The following is a 23,241-nucleotide window of genomic DNA, read 5'->3' as shown; positions in this document are numbered from 1 at the left end:
GTCAGGATACCAAGTGTACAGAGAGCTCATAATAATGTAAAGGCTCCATTGAGTGATCCGATGGTACGCAGATCTAGTAGAGTCAGATACCCTATTAAAAGATTTGGTTTTGAAGGTTACATAGCTCACCATTATGCTTATATGGTGAAACTAATTGAGGATGTTGAGCCCATTTGTTTTGAGGATTTTGTTGGTCATGCTCATTGGGATGCAGCAATGGATGAGGAGATGGCTACATTAGAAGCCAATAAGACTTGGGATCTGGTACCCTTACCTAAGGGTAAGAAAGCCTTCGGATGTAAGTGGGTTTACAAAGTCAAGCATAATGCAGATGGTTTAGTTAGCACATATAAGGCTAGGCTGGTTGCAAAAGGCTATGCTCAAACACATGGCATAGATTATGAAGAGACATTCAGTACATTTGCTAGGACGGCAACTGTTAGGTATGTAATTGCCTTAGCAGCAGCCAGAGGTTGGAGTTTGCAGCAAATGGATGTTAAGAATGCCTTCTTGCATGGTGAATTACAAGAACAAGTATATATGGAGAAGCCAACAGGTTATGAGGATTTAGAGCATCCCACATATGTGTGTAGGTTAAAGAAGATGCTCTATGGGTTGAATCAAGCACCTAGAGCATGGTTTGACAAGATTAGAGAGTATCTTCTCAATATTGGATTTTATATTTCTAATGCTGATCACTCACTTTATGTGAGAAAGGGAGATTCAGGTTTGGTCATCATAGTCATCTATGTGGATGACTTGATTATTACATGTGACAGTGACAATGGGATTGCTGAAGTTAAGGACTTCTTGAAGAAGAAGTTTGAGATGAAAGATTTGGGTGAGCTAAGATACTTTCTTGGTATTGAGGTGATTTGATGTGATGATGGTATATGGCTATCCCAAATGCAGTATGGCTTGGATATGTTATCCAAGTATGGTATGACAACATGTAAGCCTCTTTCAGTACCATTGGAGCAAAATGTGAAGTTGAGTGCTGACGTTGGGGATGAGATAGAAGACCCTACTATGTTTAGGAGGATAGTAGGGAGTTTGATTTACATGACTATCACAAGGCCACACTTGAGGTATGCTATTGGCCTTGTCAGCCAGTTTATGCAGATGCCTAGAAAGCCTCATTTGGATTTAGTTATTTGTATATTGAGGTATGTGAAGTCCACTTTACATTATGGACCTTTTTATGAGGAAGGTAAGGACATACATGTCTTTGGATACACAGATGCAAATCGGGCTAGTAGCATGTCACACAGAAGATCTGCAAGTGGATTCATGTTTTCCCTTGGTAGTGCAATAATTACATGGAGCAGCAAAAAGTACCCTACACTTGCTTTATCAAGTACAGAGGCTGAGTACAGAGGTGCTGCTATGGCAGCATGTGAGGTGGTATGGCTGTAAAAGTTATTAGGTGATTGGGACGTGCAAGGAGATGGTCCAATTGTCATTCATTGTGACAACATGAGCAGCATATAGTTAGCTAGGAATCCAGTGTTCCATGCCAGGAAAAAACTCATTGAGGTACACTACCACTTTGTGAGAGAGAAGGTACTTGCAGGAGAGATTGACTTAGTATATGTCACCACACAAGATCAGATAGCTGACATTTTCACAAAGGCATTGGGTGCAGAGAAGCTTCGAAAGTTTCGAAGCTTATTTGGAGTTGCAGAGATAGAGTTGAGCTTGAGGGGGAGTATTGAGATGGCAAGCTCAATAGGTGTGGACATTGATGATGGACTGCATGGCTAGATGAGTCTGCACGTCTACACTTAGCACGTTGGTGGTCATTATGATGCTCACATGGCCACTGGCTTATCACTTATTATATTTAGTTTATTACATCTACGTACAGCTTGCAAAGATATAGTGCCAGTCGATTAGTATAGTCGGTTATGCACTGTTTGACTTAGAAGGCAAATTTCATTTATGTTGTATCTTATCTATACTTTGTATACATTGTATAGTGTGTGAAAGAAGAAGAAAAATTAGCAAGAAACACGTTTTGGCCTCCATCTCTCTTCTTGTGTTCTTGAGTGAGCTTCCTCTTGTGTATAAAGTGTGTGTTTGGTGCAGCAGCTCAAGCGAATCCCCCCCCCCCCCCCCATGCAATTTTTGACACCAAGCACTCAAGCTCTATCATTTTATAGTTTTGTTATGTATCAGTGACTTTTCAACTTGCATAATAAATTGGTTGGTGTAGCTTTTAAGAGCCTTTCTAACAGAGAATTGCACCTAGACCTTTGGATTGATGCATCAATGTACACATGAAATTCCTTCATCTAATCAAGAGGTTCGATGATAGGATTCTCTAATTAGTCACTGCTTCAAGGTACTAAAGGCTTATTCATAGTTATTTGCTAGTTAAACTTGGCATCTTTCCTCGAGAGCTTATGCAAGGGGGCTTTCCCAAATGCAAAATGTCCAAGTGTCCCCAATGCTTGCAAAGTAGATTGAAGACACAAATATATAGCAACAATCGATTAGTGTAGTCTGTTATGCATCGTTTGACTTAATAAGCCACTTTCCTTTATGTTCTATCTTATCTATACTTTGTGTACATTGTATAGTATGTGAAAGAAATCAACAAGAAAACATTTTGGCCTCCATCTCTCTTCTTTGTTCTTGAGTGAGCTTTCTCTTATGTATATAGTGTGTGTCTGGTGCAGCAGCTCAAGCAAGTTCTCCCACCACACGATTCTTGACACTGAAGGGTGTACCTCAATAATGTTTTAGATAGGTATATGTACTATGTACAACTTGGCCCTTACGGGCCAAACATGGGCACTGCCCTTTATCCCAACAACCTGCCCCCCAAAGGCAATGTGCCCAAAGGTAGAGGAAAAGAATCAACTAAGTATGTACAAAGTTGAAAAGACTATACCTATCAAATACCCATCATCTGCGGCAATGGGCAAACCTCTCTACTAGAAGACCCTTCGTGAGAAGGCCTGCAGGGTTATCATCAGTGTGCACCTTGACTAGCTCAATGCTCTTGCTGTCAAGTATCTCTTTGATGAAATGATACTTCACATGTATGTGTTTTGTATTTGCATGAAAGACAGGGTCCCGTCCTAACATGATAGTACTCTCACTATCATAGTGGAGGACAGGAACTTCAGTAATTCCAAGCTTAGCAACCAAACGTGACAACCATAAGCCTTCTTTGCATGCCTCAGTAGGCACATACTCTACCTCCGCAGTAGATAGTGCAACACACTTCTGCAGCCTAGATATCCAAGAGACATGTCCCCTTGTGAAGTTAAACACATACCCTGTAGTGGACTTCATGCAGCCTGCATGTCCAACATAGTCTGCATCCGTAAAGCCAATGACATATGTCTTCTGCTTACCAAAGTAGATGCACAAATCCTTTGTGCTCTTGAGGTATCTCATAATATCTTTCACTACTTCCCAATGCTTCTTGCCAGGGTTTGCCATGTACCTGCTAATCACTCCCACTGTAAAGGCAATGTCAGGATGTGTAGCAACCATAGCATACATCAAACTGCCAACGGTTGAAACATACAGAATCTTGGCCATTTCAATCTTCTCATCATCAAATGTAGAGTTGTCCTCTACATTGAGTTTCACATATGGAGGCAATGGAGCTCCGATTATTTTCCCCCCCTCCATATTGAAACGCTGCAAAATCTTAGATACATACTCCTATTGAGATAGATAGAGTAACCCCTTCAATCTATCTCTAAGTATCCGCATCCCAAGAATGTGATTGGCATCACCAAGATCCTTCATGTCAAAGCTGCCATGAAGACTTTGCTTCAATGAATCCAAGGCATGAGTATCCCTATCAGCAATCAGCATGTCATCAACATACAGAACCAAGTTAATCAGGCTGCCATCTGTTGCCTTCTTGATGTACAAGCACTGATCAACTTTACTTCTCTGAAAGCCCTGAGACTACATGAAAGTATCAAACTTATGATAGCATTCCCTCGGTGCCTATTTCAGCCCATACAAACTCCTTTTAAGTTTACAGACCATTGTCCCTTTGCCTTTAGCAACAAAACCTTCAGGATGCTACATATATATGTTCTCATGCAAATCACCACATAAGAATGTAGTCTTTACATCCATCTATATGAGCTCCATATCTTCAGCTGCAACCAAGCCCAAAATGGTTCTTAGAGTAGTCATCTTGACTATGGGAGAGAAGATCTCGTCAAAGTCAATTCCATGTTCCTACTTGTACCCCTTTGCAGCTAACAATGCTTTGTACTTTGACGAAGAACTAGAAGTGACCTTCATCTTGTAAACCCACTTGCATGGAAGAGTTTTCTGCTCCTTAGGTAGCTGCACCAAGTCTCAAGTACCATTCTTATCATAGCTGCACCAAGTCTCAAGTACCATTCTTATCAACAAGTGATTCCATTTCTGACAACATGGCCTTGAACCACTTCTTATTGTCCGGTCTAGTCATTGCTTTCCTTGAAGCATGACGGCTCACCACAGTCAGTAACCGTGACATAATTTGCAGCATATTGCATACCAGGAACAAATTTATTTGGCTACCTTAAAGGTTGGGTTGACCTATGCAGTGAAGCTTCTACATTTTCTAGCTACTGGGCCTACAAATCTGCATTTATAGGTTGCTGTTCTGAAATGTGAGCCTGTTATTCTGTATGTATAGGTTGTTGTCCTGAAATATGAGCCTGTAATTCTGCATGTACAGGTTGCTGTCTTGAAAACCCAATGTGTTGTCCTGACAGTTCAGGCTCTCCTAACTGCATGTTTTCAAGTTGAAACTATGGTGTATCATGGGCAATACCTTGTTGGTCATTTCTAACACCATTTCTTACATTTTCAAGAGTATTTATAGCAGGTATACGCTATTGTCCACTGGACACAAATGGTTTTCTAAAAGATATATCCTCCTTGAAAACAACCCTCTTGACTTCCTCAGTCTTCTCGGGCTGCTTATGCATGCGATCTTCATGAAAGATGATGTCATTGCTATGTACTATCTTTCTTTTCTCGAGATCCCAAAGTCTATACCCCATTTCACCCTCATCACCGTAACCTAGGAATATGCATTTACAGGAGTTTGATTCTAGTTTCTGCATTCTTCTTTCTATATATGCACAAAAGCCTCGTAGCAGCCAAACACTCACAAATGAGCATAAGAAGGTGGGTTGCCTATCCACTCTTCCTGAGGAACTCTCCCCCCAAAGACCTATTCGGTGACCTATTAATCAAATGAATGGCTATCATAATAGCCTCTACCCAAAAGCCATGCGGTAATGCAGCATGAGACAACATCGTACAAACCTTATCCTGTATGGTCCAATTCATGCACTCTGCAACTCCATTTTAAGGTGGATTATGAGGGGCAATGAGCTCCCTATTTATCCCCTTGCTATCACAAAATGCCTGAAAGGCTTTGGACACATACTCCCCATGGTTGTCAAAGAGAAGGCACTTAAGTGTCTTATCAGTTTGGTTCTCAATCAATGCTAGGAATTTATGAAACTTGTCAAGCACTTTGTCCTTGCTACGAATAGGGCAAACCCATACCTTCTGACTAGCATCATTGACAAATGTGACAAAGTATTTCTTTTCTAGTAGAGATAACCCTGTCATCTAACATACATTGGAATGTACTAACTCTAGAGGCAAAGAGTTTAGTCAAAGAGACTTTTTATGAGATGTCTATGCATGCTTACCATAAACACAATGATCACAGTGCTCAAAATCAGCATAATGAAGACAAGGCAAGTAACCCAAACGAGAAAGTACTTTCATTCATGTTTGACTCATGTGTCCTAACTGGTCATGCCACAAGGAAACACTTAGTTGCTCGGTCATGACAACAACATGGTCATGCACACTAGATACATGGAAAGGATACAAAGTATCGCTCTTTGAGCCTCTGGCAAATAACCCTAGATCCTCTACAGATCTTCCATTTTCCATTGCCAAAGGTGGTATGAAATCCATCATCATCTAGCTGTCCAATACTAATCGAGCTCTTCTAAGGTGCATGCCTTACATTTTGAAGAGTGAAGACAGATCCATGCTGAAATTGCAGTTGCACACTACCAATGCCTGCAATGTCACATACATAATTTTCCGCAAGATGGACAACACCATGTCAACCTCTTGTATAGTCTATAAACCACTCATGGTGAGGGGTGACATGAAAAGAGGCACTTGAATCCAGAATCAAAGTGTGCATGTCATCATCCGTATCGGCCTATCAAAGCATGTGCACTGAAACATGAAGAGACGAAGAGTACATCATCCCCACTATCGCTATCATGGCTAACTACATTCACCTCTTCGATCTTTATATTGCTCTTCTTAGTAGGCTCACTCTCTTTCTTCTCTTCCTTGTTGTCATCCATCTTTTTGCCATTCCCTTTCTCTTTCTTCCATTTATAGTAGTCATGTTTGAATTGACCCTTCTTGCCATAGTGATGGCATTCAACATCCTTATTATGTGATTTACTGCATCCCCTTGCTATCAAATTTGCCTTTCTGCTGTGATTTGCCTCTAGTATGCAAAGCACTGGAAGACTTACTGGATGCATTGTTATGCCGATTCATTTCTTCCATGAGTAGAGCACTCTCTACATCAGCATACAAAAGCATAGCATTAGAATTTCTCATAGCATCCCTGAAGGTATCCCAACTCTCTGGCAGAGTGCAAAGCAAGGACATAGCTTTGAACACATCATCAATATTGAACTTCAAAGCAGCAAGATGGTTGAAAATGGAGTTAAAATCACTAAGGTGAGTAGACATTGCAGTACCTTCTTTCATATGCAAATCCATGAGTTTCTTTAGTCAGTAGACTTTGCTTGCAGTACTCTTCTGGGCATACAATTCTTCCAGTCATTTCAGTGTTAAACAACAAAGCATCAGAAATCGATAGCTCAATGGTCAAGCATGCAAGCTCATTTAGCTCATCCTAGTCGTCATGCTCTACATCAACTAGTTTTGTTCCCTTTACTTTAATTGGCTTTGCTTGCTTCTTCTGCAACAAGATATTATAGCATTGCTTTTGCCAAACAGCAAAATTGTTTGCTCCTTCAATCTTCTTGATATGCATAAGATGATTGCCACTGCTGCTAGCCATGATTCACATGACAGCTAATGCCAAGCAATGGAAGCTCCAAAATCCACTCAGTGGTATGTTAGGAATATTCCCAAGTATGTAGCACCAACAAGAACATACATCAGTTCATTGCCGAAAATGCCTCAAAAGCATTTAATGACAATAAACATACCAATTTCTTGACAAAAATAGTGCAGTCCTGAAATTCTTAACAATGCAAGTGGTTGTCTTGCAATTCAAGAGTGCAGTCCTGAAATTCAAAAAAAAAAATATCCTAAAAATTCATAATTGAAATAACCTCTCAAACTGACTGAGATTGAGCTCTAAAGATCATGCAAATATGCTCAAAACATCACCATAATGTTCTTACATAGAAACACATCAAATTTCTTGACAGTGAGGTATGATGTCCTGAATATGCAGGAAACTATTATGAATGTACAATAATAGACTTGCAGGTAAAGCTGATCCAAAAATGAGCTTTTAATCACTACTCAAATGCATTCCACAATCAAATCCAAGCATGTAACATCAACCATAAGCATGAATAATTGGTTTAGAATGCATGAGACCAAGTCTAGAAGCAAGATATAATGCATATGAGGTCAAAATGTCATTCAACCCTATTATTCTAGCAACCAAATCTTTGTTAAAACCAAGAAAAATGATGACTCTTATCACCCCAAAATGATCTCTAATCATGGACATTACATCTCCAAGTCATGTAGCACCAAATGGGCATTAGATAGTCATCACATAAGTGAATCATAAGCATTACTCACTCAAGAAATAGTTGTTGCCTTGTTTCTTACATATCTGAATATTGTGTATTTCAGACGTAAAGCTGAATGTATATCAACTTCAAGTGTAATACTACACTTCAATGCTCAATGCTAAGCATTAGATGCAAAGTCTAGAGCACAACCATGATGCCAAATGCAGAGGAGCAGTTGCTATTGTAGGTCCCAAGCATGCTGAAAACTAGATCTACATACCCACGCTAATGACGTCTTCAGTCCTGAAGAGATTGGAATGCTAGTCCAAGTATTGGAGATGATGGGGAGGGTCCCTAAGTGGCCAATGATGGCTACCAACAAGCTCAAATGAAGAGGGAAGCTTCAAGCTTCAAGAAGAAGCTTCAAACCTTGCTGCCCTGCTTACAGACTCTTCACATTGAACTCTTCTTCAACTTCAAGCTCGTGCACATGAAGAAATGCCAAGCTCCTGATTGCTTGAACCAAGCTCTGATACCAGTTTGTAGAGTCAGCTGCAATGGAGCTTCTGTGTAGAGATTCACGTTGAGAGAGAGAAGAGATAAAGACACACGATTTATGGTATTGAAGAGTGTACCTCAAGAATGTTTTAGATAAGTATATGTACTATGTACAGCCTGGCACTTAATGGACGGACACAGACAATTCCCTTTATCCCAACAGATATGTTGTAGATTGAGCTACTTTGGGCCAATTGTTCTGGAATTATATTTATCACAATATTTTACCTAAAATCACTATAGCAATAATTATTTTTATTTTATTTATTTTTTTCATGATTTGTAACTTATTGTATGAGGCACATATGCAATAGAGAAAGGATACTAATATATTTTGTGTTGTGGTGAACAAATTATTAGATACAGTTATACAAAGTTATTATTTTTGGAATGTGCATTTTAACGTGTGAAACCCATGTGCTTCATAATGTGAAAAAAATATTGAAAATTGTATGCTACACAGCATAAAAATATTATTTTTTAGGTGCTCATAAATATAACTTTCATGTGCACATGTGCAATTGATTTATTTTGGATATACTTATTTGAAGGATTAAAATACATTTTTTGGATATAAAGCTATTTAAAATAGGTTGTGTTAGCTTTATTTGCCTAAAACCAAGTCATGCAAGAAAAGGAAAAGCTAGAATACAAAAAGATGTGTTTAATGTATTTTGAGCACAAAAGCTTAATTCAAATTTAGAAATACATACATAGGAGAGGTGCTCACCTATGCATGGGGGAGGGGGGGATTATACCCCATCTTATATCTACAAGCTTTTATGGAATTCTCTTCTCTCTTGCAATTTGTTTAAGTTCTACTTTCTTTTAATTTTTTCCTATATTATGATGTAGAATAGCATATTGGTATCAAAGCACAATGATTGGTGGATGTGCCAACATTGAAGAGAAGGCATATATCCATCTTGAAGATTTCCTTATCATCCACATCAAGTATCGGTCTATTCACGTTTCTCATAGAGGGTTTTTGCTTTAAATATCTTTATCATTATCAATTATGTACTTCTTTTCATCCTTAGAAGACAAAGGCTTCTACTTTTTACTCTTTCTATTTACTAGAAACCCACGATTTTGGCAAAACCACTCCTCTAGTGGTTTTAAAAAGGAAAGTGTGGTTTTCCTAACTCAAGCATGACAATATCATTGGGCCATTCAGATGCGAGTAGAAGAAGATGATGATTCTAAAAGCACCTCTAACTTTTGCCTAAATGATAGGTTATTAGTGCCATCAAAATGACACCATTGATTGAACCTTATTCCTTTGAATGAATGCCGTTTTAGGCCACCATTTGGTAGCAATATTATGTTTTTGGCTCTAGGCTAAAGCTAATGCTTTAAAAGCTTTAGACTAATTAAGCTTTTAAAAAACTTATTGTTTTTGTTCTAAGCCAATTATTTAAAAAGGGGGGGGGGGGGGGTTTGGGGGACACTTATTAAAATCCCTATCCCACAAAGTCCCCTTTCATGAGTCCTATATTACTTCCATAAAGGCTATTTTTGTGTGAGAAACAAAATGTGTACTTACCATCATCGCAAGCAATTATTTTTGTAGAAGAGAAATCCAAATATATTCCATAGTCATTTATTGAGCAAGAAAACTTCACTCACACGCAAGAAATATATATTTACAAGATTCCTAAAGGGTTGTTATTGCACATAAGATCTATTTTACCATATCAGGACCATAAAACACGGATGACGTCAATATGGAGAATGTGGAATCATCTTTTCCTTTAAAAAAAATTGAAACAGTAAATCAATATTTTTTAACATAATTTGAACGTAGTCATGATGGTGCTTCAAGAGTATGATCGTCAACAAATTCCATAACCCAAGACAAAGATGATCATATGCCTTTGATTCTAAAGGAAAATTTTGACATGTAATAAACCAATAAGGATTGCAAAATAATCAATAAGTCTTTCCAATTTTCTAAATTTGATGGAAAAGAGAATGAAAAATTTATTTTATCTTGGTTGAGCCACTTCAATGATTATTTCGATGAAGAAGCTTTCCTTGAGAAGGATAAAATCAAGTGCACAACTAATTATTTGACAAATAAAGCATTGCTTTGGTGAAACATTCTTCACCATAGCACAAACTGGTCAAAGATGTGGATCAAAATTCAAGAACAAGTTAAAGAATTTTAAATTTTGTATTTGCTTTATCTTTAAGCAAGGTGTAATCGTAAAATTTATCTAGCAAGAAGGTGATAATATGTCTACTTACATGGAAATATTTTAGCAAAAACTTTTGCTGCTACATATGCTTGAGGAAGTTCTCGATAGCATCCTCCAATACGAATACGAAAATGATCTTCAATCTAGCATCCAAGCTAAACTAAATAATCTTAAACCCACTTCCATTTACGAAGTTATTTTCTATGCTTATGATGTCAAGAAAGAATTTCAATCTATTGCCCAAATGCTTGTCGATCAACAAACTTATCTATTCCAGCCTTTCAACATTGTTTGCAATTCGAGGAGACCTTTTGTGCCCTATCATCCTAATTCTTTTTCACCTAACATGTGATCTGACTTCCAACAAAGAAGCAACAATGCACAAAGGTATGCAAATAACAATCCAAACAACAACGTAAAGCCTCAAACTACAAATATTAATATTTAGAATACAAAGGCCAAGTTTACTTATCATCATTATGGAAAACTTGGACATTATTGATAATATTGTTGAGTTTCCAACAACAATCATAACTCGGTCCAATTCACAATATTGAGGAGGTCCCTAACTATGCTCCTGATTGGACTACAAACACATTCTAGCAAGAATCAATGACCGAAGAAAAACTAGATATACATACTTTTGTATATACTTTATTGAAAATGAGTAGTTTTATTAATAATTCGGATGTGATATTTTGCACGAGATGATAGTTCCCATGATTTTATTTTGGAAAAGTTGGTTAGGAGGTTACAACTAGAGAGTAATCCTTCATTGTATAAGGTTAAAACTACATTTCAAGGCATTAGATATAATGGAACATATGAAATAAATGAGTTACAAATTTATATGGAGACACATAAAGAGAAACTTGATTTCCTAGTTATACCTCTTTAATCATCAGATATTATTCTTGGTATGCCTTTCACACATTAATTTAATCTTGACATTGATTATTACACTCACATGATAACTTTTGAATTTTAAAGACAATAATTTATTTAACTAGCGACCCTCGAGATTGAATTGTTCCCTCGATTAGTCACACATAAGCTAAGAGAGCACTTAGAAAACAACACAATGTATGTATGATTTTTGTGATTGAAGCGGAAAATTCTAAGGCTTTTACATTATCACATGCATAGAAAAAGTTTTTAAACTCATATAAACATTGTTTTGTGGATGATTACCCACCTAGGTTGCCATCATCTAGAGGAGAATTAGATCACAAATTTGAACTTTTCCTTATGTTTTTCCATCGCACAAAGCTCCCTGTATGCACAGTCCTTTGCATCAAAAAGAAATCCAAAGACAAAAAAGGGCTTAATTTTTCCTAGTTCTTTTCATTTTGGTGCACATATCTTGTTGGTTGAAAAGAAAAATAAAACATATTGGATGCGTATTGATTATAAAGCTCTAGAAAAAGGCACAATTAAATATTAGTATCCTATTCCAAGTGTTGATTATTTTCTGATAAACTCAGTGGAACCAAAACTTTTAGCAAGATAGATCGTACATCAAGATATCATCAATTTCTTATAGATTCACTTGATGTATTTATAACTACATATATGATACAATTTGGTAACTATGAATTTATTTGTATGCCCTTTGGTCTCATAATGTAGTAGCTACATTTGCACGTATGATGAATAGAAATTTTTTAGATTACCAAGGCATTGTAATTGTTTTCTTTGATAATATACTTGTTTTCACTAAGTCAAAAGAGAAGCATAAGAAGCATCTTCACATCATATTTGATTTACTACATAAAGATCACTTCTATGCGAATTTTGATAAGAGTCCATTCTTTCAAAATCAAATTAAATATTTGAAACACATTGTGTCTATTGAAGGTATCACAGTTGACCCTAAGACAATTCAAACCCATATTCTTACTCTTAAAAGTGTGCATGAAGTTTGATCTTTTTTTGGATCAGCTAGGTTTTATAGAAAAATTTCATTGGTTTCTTTGCCTTTGACTATGCTATTGCAAAAGAATATTGCTTTTCATTAGGGTTATAGTTAATAAAAATCCTTGGACACATTGAAATATCTCTTAACACATGCACCTATTCTCCATTTGCCTGATTTTTCATGGCCTTTCTTTCTTGTAGTCACATTGATACTAGTGATTCAAATATACATGAAGTTTTAATGAAAAATGATAATCTTATCACGTATGAGAGTTATAAAATGAAACCTTTTGGAGAAAAATATAGTATTTATGATAAAGGATTGTTAGTTGTAGTTCATGCTTTGAATATCTAGAAACATTACCTTATGGTATTCGAGGTTCTCATAAAAGCTGATTAACATGCCATAAAGCATTTGTTGAACCAATATTTAATTTTTTACCAATACATTAAATGGGTTTCTTTTATTAAAAATTTGCATCCAATGATTCAATACCATCTAATTCATGTCAAAGTAGTTGCTTAAGTCATAGGCCAATGGAAAATATTGCAACATATCATTTGCTTGGTTTTGGTAAAATTCAAATTGCATGTTAAAATCATGTTTCCAATGTCAAAGTTATTGGTGTTCCCACAATGTTTGTACACCATGACATGAATTAAGTTTATTTTATTCCTTGCAAAATGGCTTTCTCTAACCCATAAGCTGCTAAACTTTTCACACACCATATTTCCTTATTATGGGTTTTCTAAGGTTATATATTCTATGTGATCGTAATGGTCTTTTTTGCAATCATTTTTTGGTAGCTTTATTTAAAAATTTAGGCTCTAAGATATATTTCACCTTAGCTTTCCATCCTAAGAGCAATGGTCAAACTTACACAACCAATAGTATTATTCTTGACCTTCTTAAATCCTACACTATTGATCGACCTAATAATTGGGACCAAAACTTTGCATATCCTCCAATTTACCTACAAAAATACCCCACATTCTACAAACAATAGAGCACCTTTTAAAGTATTCTCTTGGAGAGAGAGAGAGAGAGAGAGAGAGAGAGAGAAACTTATAAATATGTAAGCATATTATGTGGATTTAAAAGAAGGGATTCTTTAAATACTATATTTATTTATTTATTGCATACAAAAGAATGCCATATAAAGGGGTTATTTATATATTAAAAAGAAAAGGGATGTGTCTTATTTTAGAAAAATGCATAAATAAGGGTAATTTTAAATGGGCCTTGAACACATATGATATAGAGGATTCATATATAGTGAACCCCCAAGAGTATTCTATGGAAAGAAATTGCCTATCCATATGATCACCATTACTATTGATATCCCAGCTACTAAAACTTTGGCTAATGACCATAGCAAAATTTTTAAGAAAGTCACCAAAAGGATTCATCAATGCCAATCGAGGTATGTAGCTAACAAGAAGCATTAGGCTTTTAAATTTCAAGAAAATGATTTAGTGTTGAGATTTGAAAAGAGGAGGTTTAAATCCATTGAAAGACATCTAAAAATTATATTAGCACCAATGTATTATGCCCCATTTTGTATTGTTCACAAGATTAATGAGAATGAATTTAGAGTAGGCATTCCTCCTCACTAGAAAATCATAATCCTTTTCACATAGTCTATTAAAATCATTTAAGGGAGACTCTCTCTATTACTCGTGTTGTTGATGCCCTCCTTTGTTAGAGAAAGATATTGAAATTGTAGTATGTGAAGTAATCCTTGACCATAATCAGACCACAACTAGGATTGGAAGTTAGTATCTTAGGTATCTCATCAAGTACAGAAATCATTCTGTGGAAAACTCTCAATGGATTCAAATATTAGTGCTAACTCTAATAAATGCATATCACTTACAATCACATTAAATATCCCATGGGCATACATTTATTGTAGGAAAAATATTATAAAATCATTTTATCATAGTATTTTATCAAACTAAACATGAAAATATATTGATTTGATTTTATATCTAGTGGATTTTCTTTATTTGCCACATGATCTATGACTCGGTGCATGAGAGACACATGTGCAATATTGATGAGATTATGCATGGCAAATAAATGAAAGGATGCTAATGTGTTTTGTGTTGTGTTGAGCATATTATTAGACAAAGTTATGAGAGATTAGTTTTTTGGGATGCATATTTTAATGCATAAAAATTATTTGCTTCATAGTGGGGGAAACTTATTAGAAATTATACGCTATATAGCATTGAAATATCTTTTTAAAAGGGTGCTCATAAGTACAAGTACTTTGTATGCACACATGCATAATTATTTTGGATGTAATTATTTGAAGGGTTAAAATATTATTTTTGAATGTAAAGCTATTTAGAATCAGGTATATTAAATTTATTTTCCCAAAAGCAAGTCATGGAAAAAAAAGTACAAAAACACAAAAGTATAACTTTATTGTACTTTGAGCACAAAAGCTTAATTCAAATCCGTTCTTGCATGGATGGAGAAGATGCTCATTCATGCATAGGGGGAGCTTGTACCCAATCTTGTACCGTGCAAGTTTTTGTGAAATTCTCTTCTATCTTGCAATTTATTTAATTTCTATTTTATTTCAAAATTTTCCTATTATATGATGAAGGTTAGCAATATCCAAAGAGCTAAATACCGTCTGTCAAAAGTTGCTCACAAACTCAATATGTCGATCATACACTATGACTTATGGTAACCTATGCAATTTAAATGCATGCTCGTAAAAATTGGCCACTTGAGATTGTGTCTATTGAATCTTTGTGGGAATGAAGTGGGCTAATTTGGTGAGTCTATTTGCCACCATATATATGTTGTTCCATCCTTGTTGTGGGTAAGCTAGTGATAAAGTCCATAGTAATATGCATCCATTTCTCCTCAAGGATAGGTAAGGGTTGCAAAAAACCACTTGGCTTACGAGTTCTATCATTTTTTAGTTGGCATTGATGAACACAACAAGTGACAAAGTCTTTGACATCCCTTCATAGGCCCCTTCTAGTAAAAGCTCTTGGAAATTTTATCATAGGTCTTGAAAACACCTAAGTGACTAGTAGCAGGGCCAGAATGCATCTCTTTCATGATCTTTCATGTGAAATTAGAGGTATGGGGGATGGCAATCTTACCATGAGACCATATATGGCCAGTATTAAGTTAATATTAGGAGTTCTCTTCCATTAACCACCCATGCTGTAATTTCTAAAATATGTTGCTAAATTCTTCATTCAACAACAACAAATAGGCCTCTTGGAGCTCCTCAATCCAATTAATATGTAGCTCTAATATAGATGATACTCTACATGCCCACATCCATGACAGTAAATTAGCCACTGCATTATTTTTACCCCTACATGAGTGAAATCAAAATCATAATTTTGCAAGGTTGCCACCCATCTCCATTTCTTAGGAGTCAAAGTAGATAAAGTCAAGAAGTACTTGAGGACTTTACGGTCACTCTTTACTCTAAACTGGTTGATATACATTCATTTGCATTTCCTTTTCATCAAGCTTGGACTCTCAAATGCAATTACACCATGTTCCTATAATAAAACAATAGGTATATCCCTCCCACTGGTATCACACTAGATGATAAACTCCTTGGAGAAGTCAAGGCATACTAGGAAGATGGCTGAAGTGAGCAATTCCTTCATTTGATTAAAGCTAAGATCAGCTATGGCATTAAAAAGAATTCTTTATTTAATCTATTTGTCAAGGATATTGCAATAGTCACATAATACTTGATGAATCTTTAATAAAACAATGAAAGACCAAGAAATCCATGAAGGAAAGTGGTGTTTGAGGGCATTGGCCAATCCTTTACACATTGTATCTTTTTGTGGTAAGCTTGCATCCCATTTTCACTCACAATATTGTGGTCTAAGTACTCCACTACTATTTACATGAATACACATTTCCTCTCCTTAGTAAATGATCTATGCTCTCTCAATATGCCAAATACCCTTCTGACATGTGACATGTGCTCTTGCAATGACTTGCTATAAATAAGGATATAATCAAAGAATATGAGTATAAAATTGAAAATAAAAGGGTATAAATCTTATTCATGAGGCTATGAAAAGTGGTTGGGGCATTCATAAATCCAAATGGCATCATAGGCAAATGATAAAGCCCTTGATTAGTCTTGAATGTTGTCTTTATTTGATCACCCTCTCTCATGGAGATTTGATGAAAGCTATGGATCTAAGATCTATCTTAGTAAAATACTTTGCCCCTTTCAGATAATCAAGCAAGTCATCAATCCTGGGGATGCAATATCTATTAGTGTCCATGCATCCATAGATATGGAACAAATGGAAATGGCAGCATGTGAAGGTATAGTAGAAGTAATCCCACCATGATTACAAGGCAAACATCCACTTGGGTCAAAAGGGATGGGTCATAGAATTTATCTTGCTCAAGATCCTTCTCATACTCATCATTTTCAAATGTATCATGGCATTGATAACACTTTTTTCCAGTTGTCCACGATATACATGCTTTGAATCTTAAACTTAGTTGTCTTATAAGGGCATTTAGAAGCATAGTCTGATGTATACTTGTCCCCACACTAGAAACATAGGTGCATTTCCTTTCTTTCCTTAACTACATCAATTAAGATAAACTTTTGATCACTTTATCCACCTTGGGTTGAGGCATTTCTTAACCTTTTTTCAACATGCTTACTTTCTCCCTTGTGTTAAATGTTGTCCCAAAATTGATTCTTCTCTTTTAGCATTAAAAGTGGGGTAAGTAGGGATTTTTGGGATGGGTACATTACTTCCTTTATAAAGCCCTCCATATTGGCTCTACCTTATGGGATCTCTTTGCTATCTAAAATCCTGCTACAAATTATCATTATTGTGGTACTTATGTGCATATCTTTTAGCCAACTCTATCCCATCAAACAAGGTGGAGGGTTTTTGAGCCATTATATAAGCAAAGAGAGACTTGGTTTCAACCCCTAAATATCCTTATGTAACTTTGTATCATCACTAATTCTTTCAATATACACTATCGAGTCTATAAACTAATTTGTGTACTCCCTCATTGTGAGGTTATCTTGATCAAGTTGGTATCATCTTCTAAACAAGCATTCTTTTTCCACTCAAGATACAAATACTTGTACCATTTGCATTTTAAAGTCCTTCCAATCAATGAATTGTTTTTTATCCTATTTAACACCACCATACATGAGAAAACCCCTCTAAATGAAGAGAAAAAAATAAAATTTTCTAATCATTGGAGCGTGAGTAAATATTAAAATAAGATTCTAGAGATCAATTCTTCTAAGTTAAATGGGGATGATGATTATCCATTGCACTTGGTGAGAATGATCTTATCAAAAGCTCCCTTTCATTTGGGCCTTGTTGCTCATTAAATCCTTGCTAGCCACAAACAACATACTAATTAATGCCTTGCCAGCCACCATGATTTGAAAGCTTTTTAGAGTAAGTGGGAGGGATCTTGCCAATGACTGGCTATTGTCTCACTAGGGAGCTTTCTGCATCTACAACAACAAGAGAGCTCAAAATAGGCTATTTATTTTTGGCCGAGGGCTCACTAACTTCATAGGTGCTAAATGAGATACTCGTGGCCCCAATAACACCCTTTTGGCTGTTGAGTGTTGAAATGACCTGTTTTTCGGCTGATTTTTGTTGTTTTTGAGAGCTGAATGGTTGATTTTATGAGATGATTGATTGGTTTGGAAGTGGTTTGAGAGTGTTTTGGATGATATTGATTATGTTTTGGAAGTTCATGATGTTTATTAGTAGAGTTATGAAGTTCTGTGAGGTTCTGATAGGTTCTGATTGGTTCTGTATACCTTCTGTAGAGCTTCTATTTTGTTCTGTTTTGTTCTGTTTTCTCTCTAAAAGGAGGGATGGATTGATTATTGATGAAGATTGAGATATTGTGAAAGCTTATTGAATAGTTTTTTAGAGTTTGGAATGGTTTGAGTATGAGTTATGAGGTTTTGATGACCTTCTGTAACCTTCTGTAGGTCTTCTGTAGAGCTTCTATCTCTGTTCTGTCTCTGCTCTGTAACTGTTCTGTAGCTGTTCTGGTACTGTACTATGACTGTTCTGTATGCTTCTGTATGCATTCTGTTGGATGAGAGTGTAGCTTGGGAAAGTTTTCTAACCTTGGAAAGAGGTGAATACAAGTGAAAAAGAGCTAAAAGAAGTGAAAAAAGTAGCTACTGAAGACTCAAGTAAAGACTAAAGTGAAGTGACAGTAGTGAGCTATGAAAGGACACTGTAGTGGTTCTGGTGACTCTTCATATCAGACATACCTCTTGGGATGGGTATCCACGACCTAAGAAGGATTATTGAGAGTGATTATGAGAGATTGTAGTGAGAAGATGATGTATTATTGATGGAGAGAGAGAGAGAGAGAGAGAGAGAGTCAGAGATAGCCAATTCTATTAAAACAGAGTGATTGTATGTGAGAGATTGAGAGAGAAGACTATGAAGATATTGAAGATGAATACTATGTGATGTATTTCCATTCAAATATGGTGTATTCCTTTGCTTTCTTTGTTATATTGATGGATTTTGTGAAGATATTGAAGAATATGGTTGATTCTATCAAATCCGTGGGAGATCTACATGATGCTGCATGAAGATTTGTTGTGCTTGGTGTTCTTTTCTTCATTGTGATCATATAAAACCTAATAAACAAGCTTGTTGATGTTACAAGATAGATTTTCTTGCAAGAGAATTCCCTTTTCCTTGGTGTTCCTCTTGGGGCTCCATATTTTTGGTGCGCAGCCGGGAAAACTTGCCATCAACAAGCACCAGAAGAGGCTGAAAATGAAGGAATTGGCATTGCGAAGAAGATAAGAATTCAATGGATGTTTGTAAAGTTCCTTCTTTCACTGAAGAGTTGGAATTTCTCATAATCAAAGCCATTTTCCACAAGAAGTTCATCCCACAATGGCGGAAACACATCACCATCATGATGCATGCTCTATGTAGTGGATAGTTTCCTCTTCCTGATGAAGCAGCAGAAACTTGCATCTTGGTGGCAAACTGTTTGGGAATAAACTGAAGAGTAGAAAGAGAGAGAATGAACATACATGGAAGATTTGGCATTCATTGAGAAGTTTCCAGACATCATCAAGTGGGAGATTGTGAAGAAGCTTCAAGAGTCTTGGTCTATGGAGGTTCATAAAGACAAGAAGGGAAAGAGTTGGAATTTGTTCGTGGATGCTCAACAGCAAGATACATGGGATTCTTGGTGCACTGATAATCTTCTATTTGTTCAATTAGCAACCCACTGAAAGTTGGTAGACAGAGTGTTCTTTACAACATACACTGTTGAAACCATTAGAAGCTGGCATTACTATGATGATGGCACCACCACAATGCTTAGACGTATGCATTTTGACACCTTCAGAACCGAATACCTTCCTCTGTGCAGTGGCATGAAAGCAAAATTCAAAGACGTTGAGAAGGAAGAAGTAGAAGAAATGTTGGCAAGAGAGTCCTCCAGAGACTGAGGCCTTCTGTTAACCCTCTGTGGAACACTAACAACATAATGGAGCCAACCCCTTGATGAATGACGCAATAAAGAGGCAAGCGTTAGAACGAGTCTAGAGGTACGTGAGAAGAGAGAAAGCAAAAATCAGAGCCGAGAACGAGCTCGCAGCAGAAGCCGCCTTTGACGCCCTTGCGGAACTCTTTACAGAAGTCCCAATGGCACATCAAGCCCTTCCTCCTCCTACTAGAGTTCCACTTCCAAGCCAGATCCGTCCTGGAAATATTGATGACAGGCCAGCAAATGTAGTTCCATTGCCAGTTTTTAAGGGAGAGTACAATGAAGACCCCGATCTTCATGTAGCAGAGTTTATGGTAGCATGTGTGGCTAACAATGCCAGAACCCTTGAGCATTGGTTAGCAATATTCCCCGCCACTTTCAAGGGCGCGGCATTTAAGTGGTATGAGAGACAAGCAGCAGGAACTTTTGGCACATGGGACGACCTGAAGTTGGCCTTCCTCACTAAATTCAGGCGTGAAGGTTTTGAAGAGCAGATGCAAGAGAAATTTATGAACCTAAGTCAGTCCTCTGGAGAAAGAGTAGAAGCTTATGTCTCAGGAATGGAATCCATCTTGAAGAGATGGACTAACCATAATCTAGATGATGGCATTCAGAAGGGGGTGTTTCTCAGAGGATTACAACCAGAAGTCCGTAAGTTTGTGGAGCTGCAAAGACCAGCCACCCTGCAAGCTGCAACAGAAGGTGCAAGACTGTATGATGAAGTGGAAGCTAGATTGGCGATGAATCCAGGAAGAGGAGTCCTACCTTCTCTGATGCCAGGAATGATGTACCCACCAAATGCAGTCCCAGGGACAGTCCCCTACCCCTACCAACAAATGCCCCCAGTATCACAGTACAGTGCACCAAATCCACAGTGGCCACAATCAATGCCTCAAATGATGGTTCAACCACAACAACAATGGTCCCAACCAATTTCCCCAATGCCACATCAGCAGCAACAGTGGAACCCTACCAACTGGAGCCAATAGCCAACAGTTCAAACAGGAGCTCTGAATCAGAATCAGAACAGAGACCCCTCTGCACTAGCCCAACCTGTTTATGTAGTGATTACAGAGACTCCTCAAAACCCTACTTCCAGTACCTCAGGAGGAGAAAGCTTGAAGGATTATTTATCCAACTCAATTGCAAATATCAAAAAGGAGTTGATGGATGTGATTACAGAGCAGCTAGAGACGCTGAAAGTGAATACTACTAGCATATCCAACATTGCAGGAGCAAGAAGAGATGTGACGCGGTCAAATACTTGGTGTGGTAAGTGTCATCAAGAAGGCCATTTAGCCACTGAATGTACACGAAAACCAACCATCCCTGGAGCTTTCTGTTCCTACTGTTTACGGAAGAACCATACAGAGGATATTTGCTCTCTAAAGGAGATGCATGATAGGCGAAGGAAGAAGATGCAAGATTCAATTTACTGGAATCCAAAATGACAACACATGATATTGGACCCAAGCCTAGGGAGTTTGGTCCTAATTTCGGTCCAAGAAGATTTCCCTCTCAAAGTTACAGAGGAAGACAATCTGGCGGTGGTCAGAGATCAGAAGTAGAGTGTTACAGATGCGGAGAAAAGGGACATATTTCACCAAATTGTCCAAATCCCAGAAGTTCAGTGGATTACAAGCCCTTATGCAATCGATGCAAAGGAGAAGGCCACACTGCAAAAGACTGTCCAAGCCCAGCCCCAGTGAAAAACTATGCTACTGATAATCCGGTCAAGGCCCAAGAGCCTACTTCCAATTTAGTGGAATTGGAAGTTGCTGCCATCACGCGCGCAAAGAAGAAGGAACCACCTATCCAAAAAGAAAATAATCCTCCTGCCAGAACAGTGAAGTTCAATCTTCCACCAGAAGAACAGAATAGAACAGAGCCTGACAGTGCCATACAGAGCACCACAGTGCCACAGAGAATCATAGAGACAGTTCCAAAGACAGGACCAGAGGTCCAGGAGATCGAAGAGGAGGAAGTGCCACAAGTGGCAGAAGAAGTCCCCATGATGCCTCTGATGGAAGAAAGAAGGAAAATGAAAATGGGTATTGCCCCATTCCCTAACCGGTTAGAGAAGCCAGTGGATCCTATTAAGGAATACGATCTGGTCAGAGATCTAGATACCTTTAAACCAAACCTCACATTCCGACAATTATTGATGTTGTCTCCCAGTTGCCGAAAAAAGTTCAAAAGTATACTAACAAGAAGACGTGGCTTAAGGATTGCTCCCTCAACAGCAATAAAGTCCAACAAAGCTCCAGAGCCTGTCAAAGAAGTGGACGTGGCTAACGCCTTCCTAGATCCGAGTACCCCAGAGACTGGCATGTGGATTGAAGGCTGCTTCATTACAAATGCACTGATTGATGGTGGCTCATCAGTGAACATTATGACGGATGTGACAATGAAGGATCTAGGCCTACAAGGTGTGCAACCCACCCAATGGCTCATCAGACTGGCAGATCAGAGCAGAATCAAGCCTTTGGGTATTCTCCCATATGTGAAGACTACAGTGGTTGGAAAAGATTATTGGCTAACCTATCTGGTAGTGAATCCAAACTCTTATGGTACATCCTACCCTCTGTTACTGGGCAGATCATGGCTTTTTGAAGCTAAAGCAAGGACGGATTGGTTCAAAGGAACCTTGACCTTGGGTAGAGGACCCAATAAAGTGGTGCTGAAGCTATATGGTGCTCAAAAGGACATGGATCCACCTCCTTGGAATTATCTTCTGACTCCCCTAATGAGGCTACAGATGGAACATCAATAGACGAAGATGTTGTCAAACAGATCCTTCCCAAGAAAACAGTGGCACATTCCTTAACAGTGGATACTGTAAGCCAACTCCCAAAAGATGCAAAGCCATTGTTAATGGGTGAATACTTCCTGCCTGAACCAGGAATGATTTCAGAAATCACTTCTGACAGTGAGATAGAAGCATGGATGTATTGCTCTCCCTGTTACATGGCCATAGCAGAGCCAGAGATAGAGGCAGAAGATGAAACAGAGAACCTGTTCTTTTCTTACAGAGCTCCTACAGAGACAGAGACAGAAGAGGATGGAGAGGATATGGAAGAAGAAGGTTATGAAAGTGAGCCAGAAGAATCTATCCCACCTGAAGAGGATATATATGAAGAAGAAGTTCCAGAAGTATCAGAAGCAGACGAGCTCATGCTATGGGACAGAATGGCGATGGTACCATTTGGTTTGGTAAATG

This window comes from Lygodium microphyllum, chromosome 23 (assembly GCF_053477565.2).
Source record: "Lygodium microphyllum isolate KBCC chromosome 23, Lygodium_microphyllum_v1.1.10, whole genome shotgun sequence".
Taxonomy (NCBI): Eukaryota; Viridiplantae; Streptophyta; class Polypodiopsida; order Schizaeales; family Lygodiaceae; genus Lygodium; species Lygodium microphyllum.
Note: the sequence above shows the minus strand (reverse complement) of the source record.